The sequence below is a fragment of the Periplaneta americana genome, chromosome 4 (assembly GCF_040183065.1).
Source record: "Periplaneta americana isolate PAMFEO1 chromosome 4, P.americana_PAMFEO1_priV1, whole genome shotgun sequence".
Lineage (NCBI taxonomy): Eukaryota > Metazoa > Arthropoda > Insecta > Blattodea > Blattidae > Periplaneta > Periplaneta americana.
Window position 1 is genome coordinate 164,399,066 of NC_091120.1, and position 19,024 is coordinate 164,418,089.

The 19,024-nt window shown below is 36.4% G+C and overlaps 1 protein-coding gene across 2 annotated transcripts in view; it reads right to left on the minus strand.

Moving 5' to 3' along the window:
* The window catches only part of LOC138698389 (lipase 3-like), a 50,725-nt gene extending 35,845 nt beyond the window's left edge, over positions 1-14,880 (minus strand). The window contains exon 1 of one of the 2 annotated variants that reach the window (XM_069824260.1): positions 14,509-14,880. The gene's annotated coding sequence lies outside the window, so the exon portion shown is untranslated. Of the gene's footprint in view, positions 1-10,282; positions 10,424-14,508 lie in introns of those variants that run through there. The other variant, XM_069824261.1, reaches the window with a different exon arrangement.
* Between the last annotated feature and the right edge of the window lie 4,144 nt (positions 14,881-19,024).

The window sequence follows — 19,024 nt, forward strand, 5'->3', positions numbered from 1 at the left end:
AACTAAACGCAGATATTAACAGAAATATATGCAATATGCCCGACAATTTATTAACATTACGTCATGTCATTTCCAAGGCCTAAATTTCATATCATAAGACGTGGACCGTAGCCTATTGGGGGCCATGGCCAACCACTCGACTAATATAATATAATATAATATAATATAATATAATATAATATAATATAATATAATATAATATAATATAATATAATATAATATAACATAATATAATATAATATAATATAATACAATGTAATGTAAATATAATATAATATAATGTAATGTAATATGAAATAATACAATTCAATATATAATATAATGTAATGTAATATAGTATAACATAGTATAGTGTAGTATAGTATAGTATAGTATAGTATAGTATAGTATAGTGTAGTGTAGTGTAGTGTAGTATAGTATAGTATAGTGTCGTGTCGTGTCGTATCGTATGTATATCATATCATATCATATTTTATCACATGATATCATATTGTTTTTATTTTTTATTGCTATTGTTGCTATGCATTATTTGTAATGTCTTCAGCATTAATAAAGTGTCCGTCCGTCCATCCATCATCCGTCCATCTATCTATCTATCTATCTATCTATCTATCTATCTATCTATCTATCTATCTATCTATCTATCTATCTATCTATCTATCTATCTATCTATCTGTCTGTCTGTCTGTCTGTCTGTCTGTCTGTCTGTCTGTCTGTCTGTCTGTCTGTCTGTCTGTCTGTCTGTCTGTCTGTCTGTCTGTCTGTCTGTCTGTCTGTCTGTCTGTCTGTCTGTCTGTCTGTCTGTCTGTCTGTCTGTCTGTCTGTCTGTCTGTCTGTCTGTCTGTCTGTCTGTCTGTCTGCCTGCCTGCCTGCCTGCCTGCCTGCCTGCCTGCCTGCCTGCCTGCCTGCCTGCCTGCCTGCCTGTCTGTCTGTCTGTCTGTCTGTCTATCTAGATAGATAGATCAACTTTATTGTCAGATGCAAATATGCATAGACATTGTCAATAAAATACACCAATACATTAAAATTACAATAAGTCAAAAATAAAATACATTATGCAAGAGTTTAAAGGCCCACACGTGCATCCTCTAGACTGTAAGGGCACAAATGTATTAATTTACTTTTTATATATTTCCTGCATTTAAGAGTATTATTTGTATATTTAATATCCTCAGGCAAGCTATTGTAAATTTTAGTAGACTACCAGAAACCATATAAGTTCCGCTAATATTTGTAAGGTGCTGTACCGGAATACTTAAACTATTTTTATTACGAGCATCATAAGAATGAAAGTCACTATTTTGGTGAAAGTTAGAAAGATTTGAATAAATTAATTGCAATATTTAAAAATATATATGTCATAAACAGTGAGAATATTATATTGTAAAAAATATTCCCTACAGGAGGTTATAACATAACATAACATAACATAACATAACATAACATAACATAACATAACATAACATAACATAACACAACACAACACAACACAACACAACACAACACAACACAACACAACACAACACAACACAACACAACACAATACAATACAATACAATATAATATAATATAATATAATATAATATAATATAATATAATATAATATAATATAATATAATATAAATAATAATTATGTCATATATAGATCTATAATATCATATAACATAACATAATATATTGCATAATATAATGTAACATAATACGCCAAAATATAATATTGCACGATACAATGTAATATAATACATCACTTCAAGCTACAAATCCAGTGAACAAAGGTTCGAATCTCAGAATAGAAATGGAGACATAGGCCTATTCTTTCTAAAAAAAAAATCCCTTGACTTATGTTTGTGAGTTTTCACTTGGTGACTGCATGTCATAATAACAACCCCAAAAATGCTGCTCTCTGTTAATCTTAAGATGAGCATATTCGACAGCCATACATTTCAATGGCTTGGAAAAGTTTAAAGGTAATAGTGGCTAGCTAGAATTTCTACGATCTGATTATTGTAAATTATAGGTGAAATGAATGGGATGTAGTGATAGTTGCTGAAATTAAAGAGAGAAACGGCAGTACCTCCCAAATTTCAACATGACCATGCTGTCGATCGAACTCGGACCGCCTGGATAGAAGAAAGCGTTCTAGAGATTAGTCTCAAACGCTCCAAAGGTTATAGTATTACTAACAGCAGCAGTAGTAGTATTGGTTGTAGTAGCAGTGGCGGCAATATTAGTACTAACAATAGTAGTTGTAGCAGTATTAGTAGTAAAAAATATTTGAGGATAAGAGGAATGAAGTTACAGGAGAACGGAGAAAGTTACACAACACAGAACTGCACGCATTGTATTCTTCACCTGACATAATTATGAACATTAAATTCAGACTCTTGGGATGGACAGGGCATGTGACATGTATGGACGAATCCAGAAATGCATATAGGCTAGAGCAGCCGTGGCGAAAATGTGATCGTGCGCCGAGCCACTGTGTAACCTGCAACGTGCATAACACCTATGGAGGTAGGCGGACACCCGAAGGGAAAGTGAAGCAACTGTTTGACTTATTAACGGATTTTCATTTTCCTTACGTCAAACACTTAAATATAATTTTATACAGTGTAAGGTTACAAACTAATGTTTAGTACGTTTAATGAAGAAAGAAATGAATAATAAAAACATAGAACACATTATCACAACCTAACATTAATTGTCTTCAGAATATCTCTGCGACAGAGTTTCAAAATCAGGAATTATGTCACTTACTGTCAGTCACGATCACAAAGGTATTTGTCTGTCAGTCGTGACCTAAATTTGTTTTTTACTATTTTCATTGTTGAAAATAATTTTTCACAAACGTAGGTTGTAGCGAAAATGGCTTCAACAGAGCAAGCGAAAGCACGAAACTTCGGATATTAATAATAACAATAATAATAATAATAATAATAATAATAATAATAATAATAATAATAATAATAATAATAATAACACTTAACCTTTCAATGTTTCATGAGCAACGTGTAGTATAATGCCGTATAATGTTATGCAACCGTTTCCTCGTAATACTTGTGAACAAATCATGCATTTAATATTCTCATCATATTGGCAGCAAAAAAATGCGTTCTCCCATTCTACTTGAAACTTTCGCTTTTGTAGAGATACGTGGTTTCGGGAGAGACATTGCGACGATACGCCACTCGCAGGTCAGAGACAAATACAAATGGAACGGAGTTTGACTTCAGTGAGTGAGAGGGTGGGGGTTGGGGGAGGTAGGAAGCAAGAGAAATGCATAGCTATCATTGCGAGCCACAATGTATTCGCGAGTCACATTTTCGCCACGGCTGGGCTAGAGTGTTAGTTGGGAGGCCGGAGGGAAAAAGATCTTTGGGGAGGCCGAGACGTAGATGGGAGGATTATATTAAAATGAATTTGAGGGAGGTTGGATATGATGGTAGGGACTGGATTAATCTTACTTAGGATAGGGACCGATGACGGACTTATGTGAGGGCGACAATGAACCTTCGGGTTCTCTAAAAACCATTTATAAGTAAGTAATTAATAATAATAGTAATTTCCTAACCTTACCTTTGGGTTTATTTTGTTCTTACGCAATTTAAGCTTACACACAACAGGCTACAAATGTAATATACAAATCGCTGTACTGCACCTAATGAACGAAGACATGGAGTTATGGAAGTAAAAGGGAAAAATGAACGATGAAGGAAGTAAGAAATTGTTTAAGGAAGAGAAATCAAAATTTATAAGAGAGATTAAAGAAATGTGAAAATAAGAAAAGGAAATGAAATAAATGTAAAAATGTAAGGAAAGCAAGGAAAGAATAAAATGAATACAAAATTATGCAAATAAAAGACGATATGAAAAGAACGTAAGAGATGGAAATGACATAACGATTCAATGAAAAATAGATAAAGAAAAGAAACAAAAAATGTATCGATCCATGAAAGTAAAATAAGGGCAAGATAGAAAAGGGTAGGGTAGGAAAGAATAACCCAAGTAGACCTAACCGGGGTGACGAGTACATCTCGTGTATCGAGGTTAAATGGGTTTGGATCGAGTTTGGCCCAATTACCTGAAAGTCGAATATCAGATAATCGGGCGTACTGGAATTGGTTCCCAAATCTGTGAATCGGTTCCCATTTCGTCGCAGAGCTATACTCGAGATGGTTCCAGATTGATTTCATTTATGTACGCAATTGGTTTCCGCACTAGACAAAGCCAGAAAACATTTCTCTTCCCATTTTATACAGACTTAAAGCTGTCAACTACTGTCTACGGTAGTAGGTAAGTTAAAATGTTTTGAGCTTGGCGGACACGCTGCGTCGAAAAACTTAATAATGTTATTTAAATTTGCAGTGGTTATGTTCGACGTTGCATTCCATTATAATATCTGAATCAGAAAGTTTCACGAAACACTTGTATCCTCTTTTAACACAAGTATATATTTCCACACCACCAGATAATGTTTTCTGAAAACCGAACTTGTGATCTTTGACCACGAGAGTTTTTTCGTCTTTTCACTGAGCATAGTAGTGATATTCATGCTGTCCTGTACTTCCACTGCCACTACTCTGCTAATTACTGAAACTTATGATCGGTATTTATATTTTAACGTAGGTGGAACCACGGGTCATGATCGATTATAGGTGGCATTATAGGCAATAACAACTACCTCATCCCCATTGTTGATATTTTAACTCCTTTTACTACTCTGCTACATCATCGATAAACATTCCCTTCCCATACAGCCTTGGAACCTACTCGCGTTGTTGATATTTGAGCATGGGGAACCTACTCGCGTTGTTGATATTTGAGCATGGGGAACCTACTCGCGTTGTTGATATTTGAACATGCGGAACCTATTCACGTTGTTGATATTTGAGCATGGGGAACCTACTCGCGTTGTTGATATTTGAGCATGGGGAACCTACTCGCGTTGTTGATATTTGAGCATGGGGAACCTACTCGCGTTGTTGATATTTGAGCATGGGGAACCTACTCGCGTTGTTGATATTTGAGCATGGGGAACCTACTCGCGTTGTTGATATTTGAGCATGGGGAACCTACTCGCGTTGTTGATATTTGAGCATGGGGAACCTACTCGCGTTGTTGATATTTGAGCATGGGGAACCTACTCGCGTTGTTGATATTTGAGCATGGGGAACCTACTCGCGTTGTTGATATTTGAACATGCGGAACCTATTCACGTTGTTGATATTTGAGCATGGGGAACCTACTCGCGTTGTTGATATTTGAGCATGGGGAACCTACTCGCGTTGTTGATATTTGAGCATGGGGAACCTACTCGCGTTGTTGATATTTGAGCATGGGGAACCTACTCGCGTTGTTGATATTTGAGCATGGGGAACCTACTCGCGTTGTTGATATTTGAGCATGGGGAACCTACTCGCGTTGTTGATATTTGAGCATGGGGAACCTACTCGCGTTGTTGATATTTGAGCATGGGGAACCTACTCGCGTTGTTGATATTTGAGCATGGGGAACCTACTCGCGTTGTTGATATTTGAGCATGGGGAACCTACTCGCGTTGTTGATATTAGAGCATGGGGAACCTACTCGCGTTGTTGATATTTGAGCATGGGGAACCTACTCGCGTTGTTGATATTTGAACATGTGGAACCTATTCACGTTGTTGATATTTGAGCATGGGGAACCTACTCGCGTTGTTGATATTTGAGCATGGGAACCTACTCGCGTTGTTGATATTTGAGCATGGGGAACCTACTCGCGTTGTTGATATTTGAGCATGGGGAACCTACTCGCGTTGTTGATATTTGAACATGCGGAACCTATTCACGTTGTTGATATTTGAGCATGGGGAACCTACTCGCGTTGTTGATATTTGAGCATGGGGAACCTACTCGCGTTGTTGATATTTGAGCATGGGGAACCTACTCGCGTTGTTGATATTTGAGCATGGGGAACCTACTCGCGTTGTTGATATTTGAACATGCGGAACCTATTCACGTTGTTGATATTTGAGCATGGGGAACCTACTCGCGTTGTTGATATTTGAGCATGGGAACCTACTCGCGTTGTTGATATTTGAGCATGGGGAACCTACTCGCGTTGTTGATATTTGAGCATGGGGAACCTACTCGCGTTGTTGATATTTGAGCATGGGGAACCTACTCGCGTTGTTGATATTTGAGCATGGGGAACCTACTCGCGTTGTTGATATTTGAGCATGGGGAACCTACTCGCGTTGTTGATATTTGAGCATGGGGAACCTACTCGCGTTGTTGATATTTGAACATGCGGAACCTATTCACGTTGTTGATATTCTGTTTGGGAACCAACTGAAGAACAGCGAGATAATCTCACGGCGAATCCTCGGTCTCATCTCACTAAATGCCACCTCGCTAGCTAACGTAATAGTTGATACAGCGTTGTGAAATAAATTATTAAAAATTATCAAGTACTATACGAATTACCGACGTCGCCACAAACCGCAGGCCGGTTGTAACCAGTGCCCAGTGCTGTGCGTTGGGCCTTGGCGGTGTTTTTGTTCATGACAGCTGGCGAACTAATTCGCGAGCGCTGGTGCAAGAATTCTTTTTGTACTGCCATAATTACAGCTTTCCCGTCACATCAGGTATGAGCACAATTTCAAATAGCAAGGACATTGCTCTTTGTTCTACAGTAGGCCTACACTTCACACGCAATATGACATTCAAATTTTGCATGATCGCTTCGTGACTTCATATGAATTCTCACTTGGGAGTCTCAATCAGTACTTGATACTTAGATTTGAACATAACTTTTTGAGTGCAATGTAAGTACTACACCCTAGGTGTTAGGAGTATACGTGGAAATATTTAGAGACTATTTAGTTTACTATATGACGTCATTCCATTTTCGGCCAATGAAGCGTAATGAAATTTTGAATTCCAACCAATCACAGTCATGCATCGCGATAATTTCTGCAGCTCAATTTATCACTATTAAGTTATCGCATTATATTTTGCGGTACTGGAAGTAATGAAAGCTAATTGTGTACGTAGAAGAACAAAAGTGAAAATTTATAAAACTATTATTAGAAGTGTCTTATATTATGGAAGTGAAGCCTGGGTCATGACAAAAAAGATGGAAATGGCATTGGGAGCATTTGAACGGAAATTCCTCAGAAGGATTTTCGGATCAGTCCAGCAGAATGCACAATGGAGAATCACTTTTATCAAGCTTCGAAGACTGAAATGGGCTGGTCACGTACACAGGATGGATGACTACAGGTGCCTAAGAGAATACTCGAAGGAAGAATATATGGTGTAAGACCTAAGGGTAGACCAAAAAAGTAGATGGATTGATTCGGTGAATGAGGATGCAAGGGTCTTGTTGGGGACAGCAGGTTGGAGGCGAACGGCAAAGGATAGAGAAGAATGGAGCAAAAGGATAGAGGAGGCCAAGGCTCGATTGCGGGCTGTGGTGCCATAGTAGAAGAATTTATCGCATGGTCGTTCTTTTGTTTAGTCAGTCTCGCCAACTGTTCCCACGTAAATCGATGAGCATGAATCTATTGTACTAAATTGTGCGAAATCCTACTTCCACATCTACATCTTCTTCTTCTTCTTCTTCTTCTTCTTCTTCTAATTCCATGTGCATTGTATCTAAAGAAAATGACACTCCTTCATAACAACTGTTCATTTAATTAATGTATTAATCAGGTTATTTGTAATATACTATAAAATGTTTAAATTAAATTATGATTTCAGCAGATAATGAAAATGTATTTATGTTATAATAACAAGAGAAAAGCGCAGTACCTGTAATTAATATTGTTAAACCTGTATTCCGCTTTTCTCAATTGGCATTAGTGAATAACATCCAATTTCCTTATTGTAGTATTGTAGTAATCGTTATTCATCTATTTCAACTTCACGATGTGTGAACAGGTTAGGTATTCATAAATATACAATTATTAACATTTTGTGAGCGAATTTTTGGGATTATTTTATTCACGAAATAATATAATAATCCGTGGCGCTACAGCCCGTGAAGGGCCTAGACCAACCATCGGCTGCTGGCCTCACGCCCACATGCCGAAGCAGAGGTGAACGATCATCCAGCTAGAATGGAGGTATCGTGTGGTTAGCACGATGATACCCCCAGCCGTTATAGCTGGTATTCGCAACCGAATTTCGCTACCTGTCGTAGCTCCCCAAGTGCATCACGATGCTGGGTGGGCACCGGTCCCATACACTGGCCGAAATTTCATGAGAAAATTTCTTCCCCCACGAGGACTCGAACCAGCGCGCATTCCGTAACGCGAGTCCTAGGCAGGATGCCTTAGACCACTACGCCACGGCGCGGGACTTATTCACGAAATAGTCCTAAGAAATGTCACTCGAGGTCCCTCTTGTGGCATTACTATAGATAATCGAGTATAGTGTACTGAATCACATTATGTAAAACATTTCTCAATTTGGAAGTTATTTTTAGACATGAAAAAATACCGTGTTTTTAGATTAGTCAATACTTCCAGGCAGTTTTCTCTACGAACGTCTGGCTAGTTATGCGGTGGTCAACAGAATAAATAGAATAAAATGCAACAGATAGAATGAAATAAAATAGAATAGGATAGAAAACAATAGACAGAATAGATTAGAATATAATGAAATACATATACAGAATTAAATAGAATAGAATACTTACTTACTTACAAATGGCTTTTAAGGAACCCGAAGGTTCATTGCCGCCCTCACATAAGCCCGCCATCGGTCCCTATCCTGTGCAAGATTAATCCAGTCTCTATCATCATATCCCACCTCTCTCAAATTCATTTTAATATTATCCTCCCATCTACGTCTCGGCCTCCCCAAAGGTCTTTTTCCCTCCGGTCTCCCAACTAACACTCTATATGCATTTCTGGATTCGCCCATACGTGCTACATGCCCTGCCCATCTCAAACGTCTGGATTTAATGTTCCTACTTATGTCAGGTGAAGAATACAATGCGTGCAGTTCTGCGTTGTGTAACTTTCTCCATTCTCCTGTAACTTCATCCCTCTTAGCCCCAAATACTTTCCTAAGCACCTTATTCTCAAACACCCTTAACCTATGTTCCTCTCTCAGAGTGAGAGTCCAAGTATCACAACCATACAGAACAACCGGTAATATAACTGTTTTATAAATTCTAACTTTCAGATTTTTTGACAGCAGACTAGATGATAAAAACTTCTCAACCGAATAATAACACGCATTTCCCATATTTATTCTGCTTTTAATTTCCTCCCGAATGTCATTTATATTTGTTACTGTTGCTCCAAGATATTTTAATTTTTCCACCACTTCAAAGGATAAATCTCCAATTTTTATATTTCCATTTTGTACAATATTCTGGTCACGAGACATTGGAAAAGAGAGCGTACACATAACTAGTAGTGACATCCATTAGCTTAGTCAACTTTGCCACATCGAAAAATTTAATTTAATAGAATAGAATAAGATATCATAAAATGGATAGAAAAGATTAAGATGGAATAAAATATGTGATAGAATAAAGTAGAATAGAAAAGATGGAATTGAATACAATAAAATAAAGCAACAAATAGAATGGAATAAAATAGAATAGGGTATAATAGAATAGACAGAATATATTAGAATATAATGGAATTACATACGTAGAATTAAATAGGATAGAACAAGATATCATAAAACGGATACAATAGATTAGGATAGAACAAAATAGGTAGAAAGAATTAAATACAACAGAATAAATAGAACGCAATGCAACAGGTAGAATGGGATAAAATAGGATATAACAGGGTAGAATAGAATAGATAAAATGGAATAGATCGAGTAGCCAGAATAGAATAGTATAGAAAGATAGACACATAGACAGACATAGTATTTAAATAGATTATATTGTATGCCCTTCATTAATATATTACATCTCTTCTCACAGACTCATTCTATCCACTCGTAAACCGAAACAAAACTAAAACATTCTGTAGTTTCATTCCCAAAACTTCGTGACGTATTCTACGTGCCGGTGTATCTGATACAGAGCAGAATATTTTTATGTTTCAGAAATGCAAAAGATGTATTTTTCCGTAGTAACTCCGAAATCGATTTTTAGCTTCATCACAACGTTTATTCTAATGAGACATTAAAATTATGAAATTATCTATCCAACGTTCACACGCAATCACCACAAAATTACACACTAATACGACACCGGCTTGAAGAACTGAAACACTTGGGAAAGTTGTTCTGTTGTGAGTTGGGTCAAATATATAAAAAAAATTTCTCACCGACTGATATCGTAGACGTGTATTGGATCCTCTGGCGTTGCTCTGGTATCCTAGCAACGTTGCGTGTAGTACTGAAGTGACTGCAGACTAAAGAGTATGTTTTATACATACAAAACCTTCGAATTAGTTCTATCAGGCTACAACACGTGAAAACGCTGGACGTTTGGTTTGTGTGTGATATTTATAAGTGATCGTAATAGATTTAGAAAAAGCCTTCGATTGTGTCAATGCCAAATACCAAATCTGTATTCTGAAGGTCTAATTGACTTACAAAGATAGTGTGGTTAACGACCGGTCTCCTCCATTAATATTCCTGATTATATTTCAGACCGGTTGTCGTCATTAAGATTCCTAACTAGTTTCAACTCTATGTTACCTTGATAGTATAAAGCTACTCTATCCAATTCCATTGAGAACTTATTTTGTTCGCATTAGATTGAGTGTGACTTGATCATCTCTGATGTGCTGTTAAGGTAATCAGCTCTTAGGATAAAAATCCACTTTTTTTCCTCAATGTCTTTCATACTTTAGTGACATAATTCTTGGGAGTAAACTAAGCAATGTGTGTAATTCAAAATTTAAAATCGAATTGGGGCTCCAAAGAATTTGCTTTACTCGCATTAATACAATTTTGGACCGACCTAACTCCATCAGAAATTGATCTAGGGTAAAACTTTTTTCGCCAAAATGATCCCCTACGTATGGAGAATGTTACAAACTGAAATTATTTATATTGAACTATTCAATAGATATGTCACATTATACAGGGTGATTCACGAGAATTTACCGTCACTTATGGAGCTTATTTCCGAAGACATTCTGAGCAAAAAGTCATACCCTTGGGCAGAACACTATGAGCGAATGAGCAAAAGCGGTCCCATGAAGAAATTTGAATTGTAATGCGTTTTATTAATTAATTATAATCTTGTTTAATATAAGTACTGTATATTGTATTTCAATAAATGTATCTTTATCTTAGCACGAATGGTTTTCCCATTGCATGTGCGGATGAAATTTTTATAACAATAACTCATACAACACAGATATTGTAGAAATACATTACTTAACAGGAATTCTGGAAAGCTATTTGGATTTTACCTGATTACACTATTCAACAAGGTTTTCATAACATGGACAAAAATAACTATTTTTATGTAATTTGTATGTCCCGATTACGAATATGGCATTGAAAAAGTTCCTACACGTGACATTTTTTTAGAAACATATTTTTTAGTTAGCGAATCATATAAAAATTTGTTAAAACCTAGCCACTTTGAAAGAGGTTCTTGTCCTTAACTTAGATCTTTTACACAATTGCATATCATTTCCGTTCTTTTAAAGTACCATTTGATACATACTTTCACTTTTGTGGGTTGAATGAGTGTTACCCTTCGCGGTGGTTTATTGTTTTATTACCCTTATTATGCAGCTGCATGGAGGGTAGGTTACATCTGGCTATAAAGGACTAAGGGAAAGGAGGAAATACGGTCGCTGTTGTATCGTTAGACAAGAAATGAACAATTTAGCGATTAGTTCTGATTGTGGAAGTATTGTGAGCGGTACTAGTTATCCTGTAATAGTGTTAAATAGATCGCAATCGTCGTTCACGTAAAAATTTTCCAAATAGTTTCTGCTATGTTTGTGGGGAATTAACTTTGAAATCATAACGCCGATCAATAACAGACAATGTAAAAAAAGGCATATTGCTTGTATTTTGGCTGTAAAGTGGGTGAACAAGACATAAATTGCGCACCATACGTGTGTTTTGTAACATGTTACGTGAAGTTAACAGAGTGGTTGCGGGGGAAAAATAACAACATGTCTTGTGCTGTTCCAATGATTTGGCGACAGCCTACCAGTCATCTGGAAGATTGTTACTTCTGCATTACTAAACCATAGGGATTTTCAAAGAAAAATAAGATAAAATTGTGTATCCTAATCTCTCACCAGCCATAAGACACGTGCCAAATTTTCCTGAACTTCCTGTCCCTATCCCTCCGCCCAGTGGGGAAGATTATGCCATTCCAGAGGAACACGAACTATCAGAATCCTCAGACTACCCTTCAACTTCCGCTGATCCCACCCACATCCCCGAACATCATAAAACACCACATCTGATACGACAGGCAGAACTTAATGACCTAGTTAGGGATTTAGGTCTTTCCAAGCAACACGTTGAACTATTAGCTTCTAGATTACAAGAATGGGATTTATTAGCAAAAGATACCAAGATTTCCGTGTTCAGAAAACGAAAGGATAAACTGACTAGTTATTTTGTAATTCTAAATTATGTTTGTGCTTGCAAAAATGTGAACGGGCTTATGGATGAATTAGATATTGAATATAATCCAGAAGAATGGAGACTGTTCATCAAAACTATGCTTAAAGGCAGTTTTATTGCACAATGGCAATACAAAACCTTCCATCAGTGGCTCATTCAGTCACTATGAAAGAAACGTATGAAAACATGTCACTAATTTTGAATGCAATAAATTGTAATGAACATCGCTTGGCAATCTGTGGAGATTTGAAAGTAATAGCTTTGTTGCTTGGATTACAAGGAGGGTTTACTAAGTTATGTTGTATTTTATGTTTGTGGGACAGTCGAGTAACAGCACAACATTATGTGGTGAAGAACTGGCCTATCAGACAAGGTTATATTCCTGGTGAGCATAATATTAAATATCCTCCGCTAGTGCAACGTGAAAAAGTACTTCTTCCTCCACTTCATATAAAACTAGGGCTAAGGAAAAATTTTTGTGAAAGCTCTAGATAAGAGTGGAGAAGCCTTTCAATACTTAAAGACTCTGTTCCCTAAAATCAGTGATGCTACATTAAAATAAGGCATATTTGTCGGTCCACAAATTAGAAAACTCTTTAACGACAGCATTTTTGAGAAAAGACTTAACACCAAGGAATTACCAGCATGGAAATCTTTTACATCAAAGAGTTTTTAGGGGATCGCAAGGCAGAAAATTATCGCCAATTAATAGAGATGTTACTAAGAAACTACAAAAAAATGGCCTGCAGTATGTCACTGAAGATCCACTTCTTACATTCACATTTAGACTGCTTTCCTGAGAACTTGGGGACTGTAAGTGATGAACAGGGAGACCAATTTCACCAAGAAATTGCTACAATGGTGCAACGGTATCAAGGAAGATGGGATCCAGCGATGATGGGCGATTATTGCTAGTTTTTAAAAAGGGAAGATTCCAGATCTCAAAAGAGAAAACATGAAGGTATTTTTTTATCGTTCTCTATTTTATTGCACGAAGAATGGTTTCTATAAGTCTTAATAGCTGCTCAGTTCTCAATGTATCAGTTTCATCATATCTAAGCTGCCCTTGGAAATTTTAACACAAAAAATGAGAACAAAGTAATTTTTAATAGGTAAAAAATCCTGATTTTTCAATGTATCAAGTAAGTATCTTTAACACAAAAACATGACGTGTTACGAACTTTCCATTGTCATTTTCGTGTTCAGTGCATGCAAATTAGTTAAGATCAGCCTATTTTATTAATGTTATGGAAAAAAAAGTTCAAATTTGTTGAGCAGTGTTATTTAAGCACTCAAATTGCATCTTGGAATTATAGAAAACTGCGTGTAATCATTTTTTGGAATATACATTGTAACTACTGAAAATCTAAGATACAATATGTATTATATCGTTTTTATAATACTTATTATGACATACGAACATAACTAAAATAATATTTTTTTTAATGCTAAAATATAATGGAATATAGCTAAGTAACGTTCGTGTTAATTTACGTACAAAAATATTAAACGATATTGATATCATTCGTATAAACATTTCTAATAGTAGGCCTACATCTTCTAATACTATTTTAATGAATTTACATAATTAACGATTCAGATCACATTATGTTTATTTTAATAAAATTAGTACAAACATAGAAAAATAATATAGGCTACACAGAATTAAAACTACTGGGGTTTAATTTGGATAAGCTGTATTACTTTACAATTTAATACTACAGTAAATAAGTTTCCTATCATATCATATGAAAACAGTACACAAATAAAACACAATCACTAATCGCAAATTATCTCCCGACCGGAAAGCGGCAACTTCGGCTAACGAGCAGCGCGCTCCCATACGCCATTTACGGAGACGGCGCAGTATCGGTGATTCAACAAACCACAAACTATTAACGTAAACGATAACTAAATATAAGAAAGTAAAACATGATTTACTTACCCAAATTGAGAAAGGAGGGCCACCGACGTAAAGGATTTGCCTGTAGATCCGGAGCTGCTCTCTGATGTGGATTCGATTCCCGCTTGGGCTGATTACATGGTTGAGTTTTTCCGAGGTTTCCTCCAACCGTAAAGCGAATGTCAGGCAATGCATGGCGAATTCTCGGCCCCGTCTCGCCGAATACCAATTCCATGGACGCTAAATAATCTAGTAATTGATACAGCGTCGTTAAATAAGTGACTTAGAAAGTGGTTCTGATGAGGGAACAATTTTCGTCTTTTTTCAACAGGATTCTGCTACAACACATGTAGTCAACTATTCTGTGAACTAAATTCATAGTATTAGAGGACAGAAGTAACAAGAAAAATGTATGGCCCTTTCGATCCCCCGACCTAACCCCCAGAGAACTTTAAAAGGTGAATTGTATAAAAATAATCCACATATCCTGAAACAAATAAAAAATAGCATCCGTGAACTAAATTCATAGTTATTATTTTAATGTACTGAAGTACATATGATATTTCCATGCAGATATTCTGCGTCATCATGCGATGAAAGAGTAATGGAACGGAGAAAAATTCTCTCCGGCGCCGGGATTTGAACCCGGGTTTTCAGCTCTACGTGCTGATGCTTTATCCACTAAGCCACACCGGATACCAACCCCGGCGTCGGACAGAATCGTCTCAGATTACGTTCCAATTCTTGGGTTCCCTCTAGTGGCCGCCCTCTGCACTACGTCATAGATGTCTATGAACGTAGGACTGAAGTCCACATATGTACTGAGGTGCACTCGTTATGAGTGACTAGTTGGCCGGGATCCGACGGAATAAGCGCCGTCTTAAATCACGAAGTGATTTACGCATATCATATATATTATTTTAATGTACCGAAGTACATATGACATACGTTCATAGACATCTATGACGTAGTGCAGAGGGCGGCCACTAGAGGGAACCCAAGAGTTGGAACTTAATCTGAGACGATTCTGTCCGACGCCGGGGTGGGTATCCGGTGTGGCTTAGTGGATAAAGCATCAGCACGTAGAGCTGAAAACCCAGGTTCAAATCCCAGCACCGGAGAGAATTTTTCTCCGTTCCATTACTCTTTCATCGCATAAATTCATAGTGTTAGAGGGTAGAAGTAACAAGAAGAATGTATAGCCCTCTTGATCCCCAGACCTAACCCCCGGAGTCTTTTATTTCAGGGGAACTTTAAAAGGTGAATTGTATAAAAATAATCCACATCTCCTGAAACAAATAAAACATAGCATCCGTGAACTAAATTCATAGTGTTAGAGGGTAGAAGTAACAAGAAGAATGTATGGCCCTCTTGATCCCCAGACCTAACCCCCAGAGACTTTTATTTCAGGGGAACTTTAAAGGGTGAATTGTATAAAAATAATCCAAATATCCTGAAACAAATAAAACATAGCATCCGTGAACTAAATTCACAGTGTTAGAGGGTAGAAGTAACAAGAAGAATGTATGGCCCTCTTGATCCCCAGACCTAACCCCCAGAGACTTTTATTTCAGGGGAACTTTAAAGGGTGAATTGTATAAAAATAATCCAAATATCCTGAAACAAATAAAACATAGCATCCGTGAACTAAATTCATAGTGTTAGAGGGTAGAAGTAACAAGAAGAATGTATGGCCCTCTTGATTCCCAGACCTAACCCCCAGAGACTTTTTTTTCAGGGGAACTTTAAAAGGTAAATTGTATAAAAATAATCTACATATCCTGAAACAAATAAAAAATAGCATCCGAGAACACATTGCCTTCATTTCTGAAAGGGAACTGCACAGGCACACAGAAACCACATTCAATGCCTCAATATATTTAATGACTAATTTGTATTACTATTAGCAGTATAGACTACTTCAGCAGAAAGATAAGCTTTATGAAGATATAAACCTAAAAAAAAGAGATACATTCTTGATCTCTTTAAAACAACATTCAAATCCTTTGCTTCAAGAACTCAAGTCTAAACTTGCTCTACTAGAATATGTAATACAACTCTGACAGTATTAATGGTACAGCATCCACTTTTAGTGGGACATTTGGCTGCAGTGTTAATTCTGAACTGTTTCATGCATTATTCAATGAATTATGAAGAGCAAGAATGTAGCGATAGCATTCTACTTAAGAGATAATAATATGTCAATAAATAAAGATGAAAATAAACAAACATTTAGTTCGGCCTTGAAAATAACTAAATGAGGCCAGTATGAATCAAATCCATAAATATTTATTTATTTATTTATTTATTTATTTATTCTGGTGTACTCTACAGAAGAATCACCAATCCAAGTCTTCAAAATAGTACACGCTAAAAACGAATCTATATATATATATATGGTGTAAACGTGACTGTGTTACAAATTTTGGAGGTCGTAGAGGTGATCGATATCAACCATTTTTATATACAGAACAAACCCTTGTCTCGAAACGTTCAGTTTGGTAAATGCAAGCCTTGATGTCTGGGATAACCGGTCAATTTGCGCTATAGAACAATAAACCAAACCTTTGATTATGTAATTGCATATTGACTTAAAGATATTACAATACTGCAGTCCCCACCTCCATTAAAATTTCGAATGTCACCTCTCATGCTTAAATTTGAAAGGATATTAAATTGTTTATACACCTCATACATTTTGTTTCACAAGGGATGTACGGGCTATTCCATATGAAATCGATCAGTAAAAAACCTCGCATTTTTTATACTCCTTTCTCTATTTATACAAGGTGCCGAGGGGAGTGTATTTTCAAAAATATACTATCGAAAGTCAAATGGTTTTCGTATTGTTGAGCGACAAATTTAGCGTATTTTATAAAAACAAGCCTCTTTCAGCGCTCAGAACTCTGGAATCATTTACTGCAGAACATTGAACGGGAGCTCATTTTAAACCTGACATTTGGTTGGTTATGTTAAGAAGTAATCCTTATTTTTATTGTTTACAGAGAGACAGATAATCTGATTTTACTTGCTTTTAGGCTTTTTGCCAATTTTTAAAAATGTAAAAAAATATTGAGAAAAAACCTTGCATTATTAAGAGGGATTCGGCATTGTTTGCTTAGTGGTATGGCAATAATTTCGAGGATATTAAATAGATTATTTTCACACGCCTGGACTTAAACGGCGCAGTACTGCATGCACTGGCCGAGAGCTGAAGATAAGCGAGCGTTGGGAATCATTTTACTTCTGTGTTTATGAAAACTTGTGATAAAGCTAGCCCAGCTATGCGCTACTAGACGAAACATCACGTATTTGTCTCCTGGCATTGCTTGTCTCGGCTAGCTCCCGCCTCACAGTCAGTTGGTTAGTTCACGCGCGTACTATTTATTTTCTTTATTTGATATTTTCAATACTTTATCAACATACCATCAGTAAAAAATGTGTTTATTTGTACTTTCAATGCGGAATCTAACTATATATTTTTAAAATATTTTTGTCCTAGGCAAAGGCGTCTCAATGAGGAAAAATCTCAATTTCTCCATTTCCATAAAAAGTAAGAAAATCTGTTTATATGTCAATATAAACTTTAATTTCTCAGCATCAAAATAAACCACGATTTTGATCATTGGGTGAAAGGGTTTCGGAGCTACAACAGTTTAAAGTTGCTAATTTTATGAAAATACGATAAATTTAAATATTTTTAATTTAAGCACTATGAAGTTCTGATGCCTCAAACTTTGCACAAAACATTGTACCACAGTTCTCTACGTATAAAAAAAGTTTCATTGTATTTAGAAATTGTAAGATCAATTTTTTCTATATTTCGGTCGATTTGAGATGGAATAGCTCGTACGCTCACCCCTAGAGAACGCTTTAGTGACCTATATATCGATGCCCAGAACCAGACTGTTCCAAGTCCATTTTACTATTTTTTTTTTTCAGGAGAGCTATTTTAAGCTCCTGACATTCAAAGCTTCATGAAACAATTTGGAATAGCTTCATAGCAACCTTATGGAGAGGAATATTTACAATTTTGTTCGATTCATATATGCAGAGAAGAACTGGAACACAATGAAACACAGATTTACAGTACTTCTTATAAAAAGTTGGACTTAGAACAGTCTGGTTGTCAGCCATCGATATGTAAAGCTGAAATAAAACTGTTCGGTTCAATTTCATAAAAATAAAATAACTCCATAAACTTAAATATAATTGTCATACTGACTCAAGAGAGGGCTAAAGACTTGGCCCTTCTCTGGATCCGCCTATGAGTATAGTAGTAATGGCAGCAACAGCAGCAGTAGTAGTAATGATGCCAATAATTATGACTGTGGCGATATTGACAACGTCGACAATGAATTTGACGACATCGACGATATCTGTGTCGATGTGGATGAATTTGACATAATAATTTGATTTACTACTGTCCGTTACTCAGGAGAAGACAAGCGGAAAGAATGTGACCTTGTTGACTATGCTGCTGATTATTATAAACATCGCTCAGATAAGCATCCCAGTAGCCAGGTTATTACTCGTGCAGGAAACATGAGTAACAATG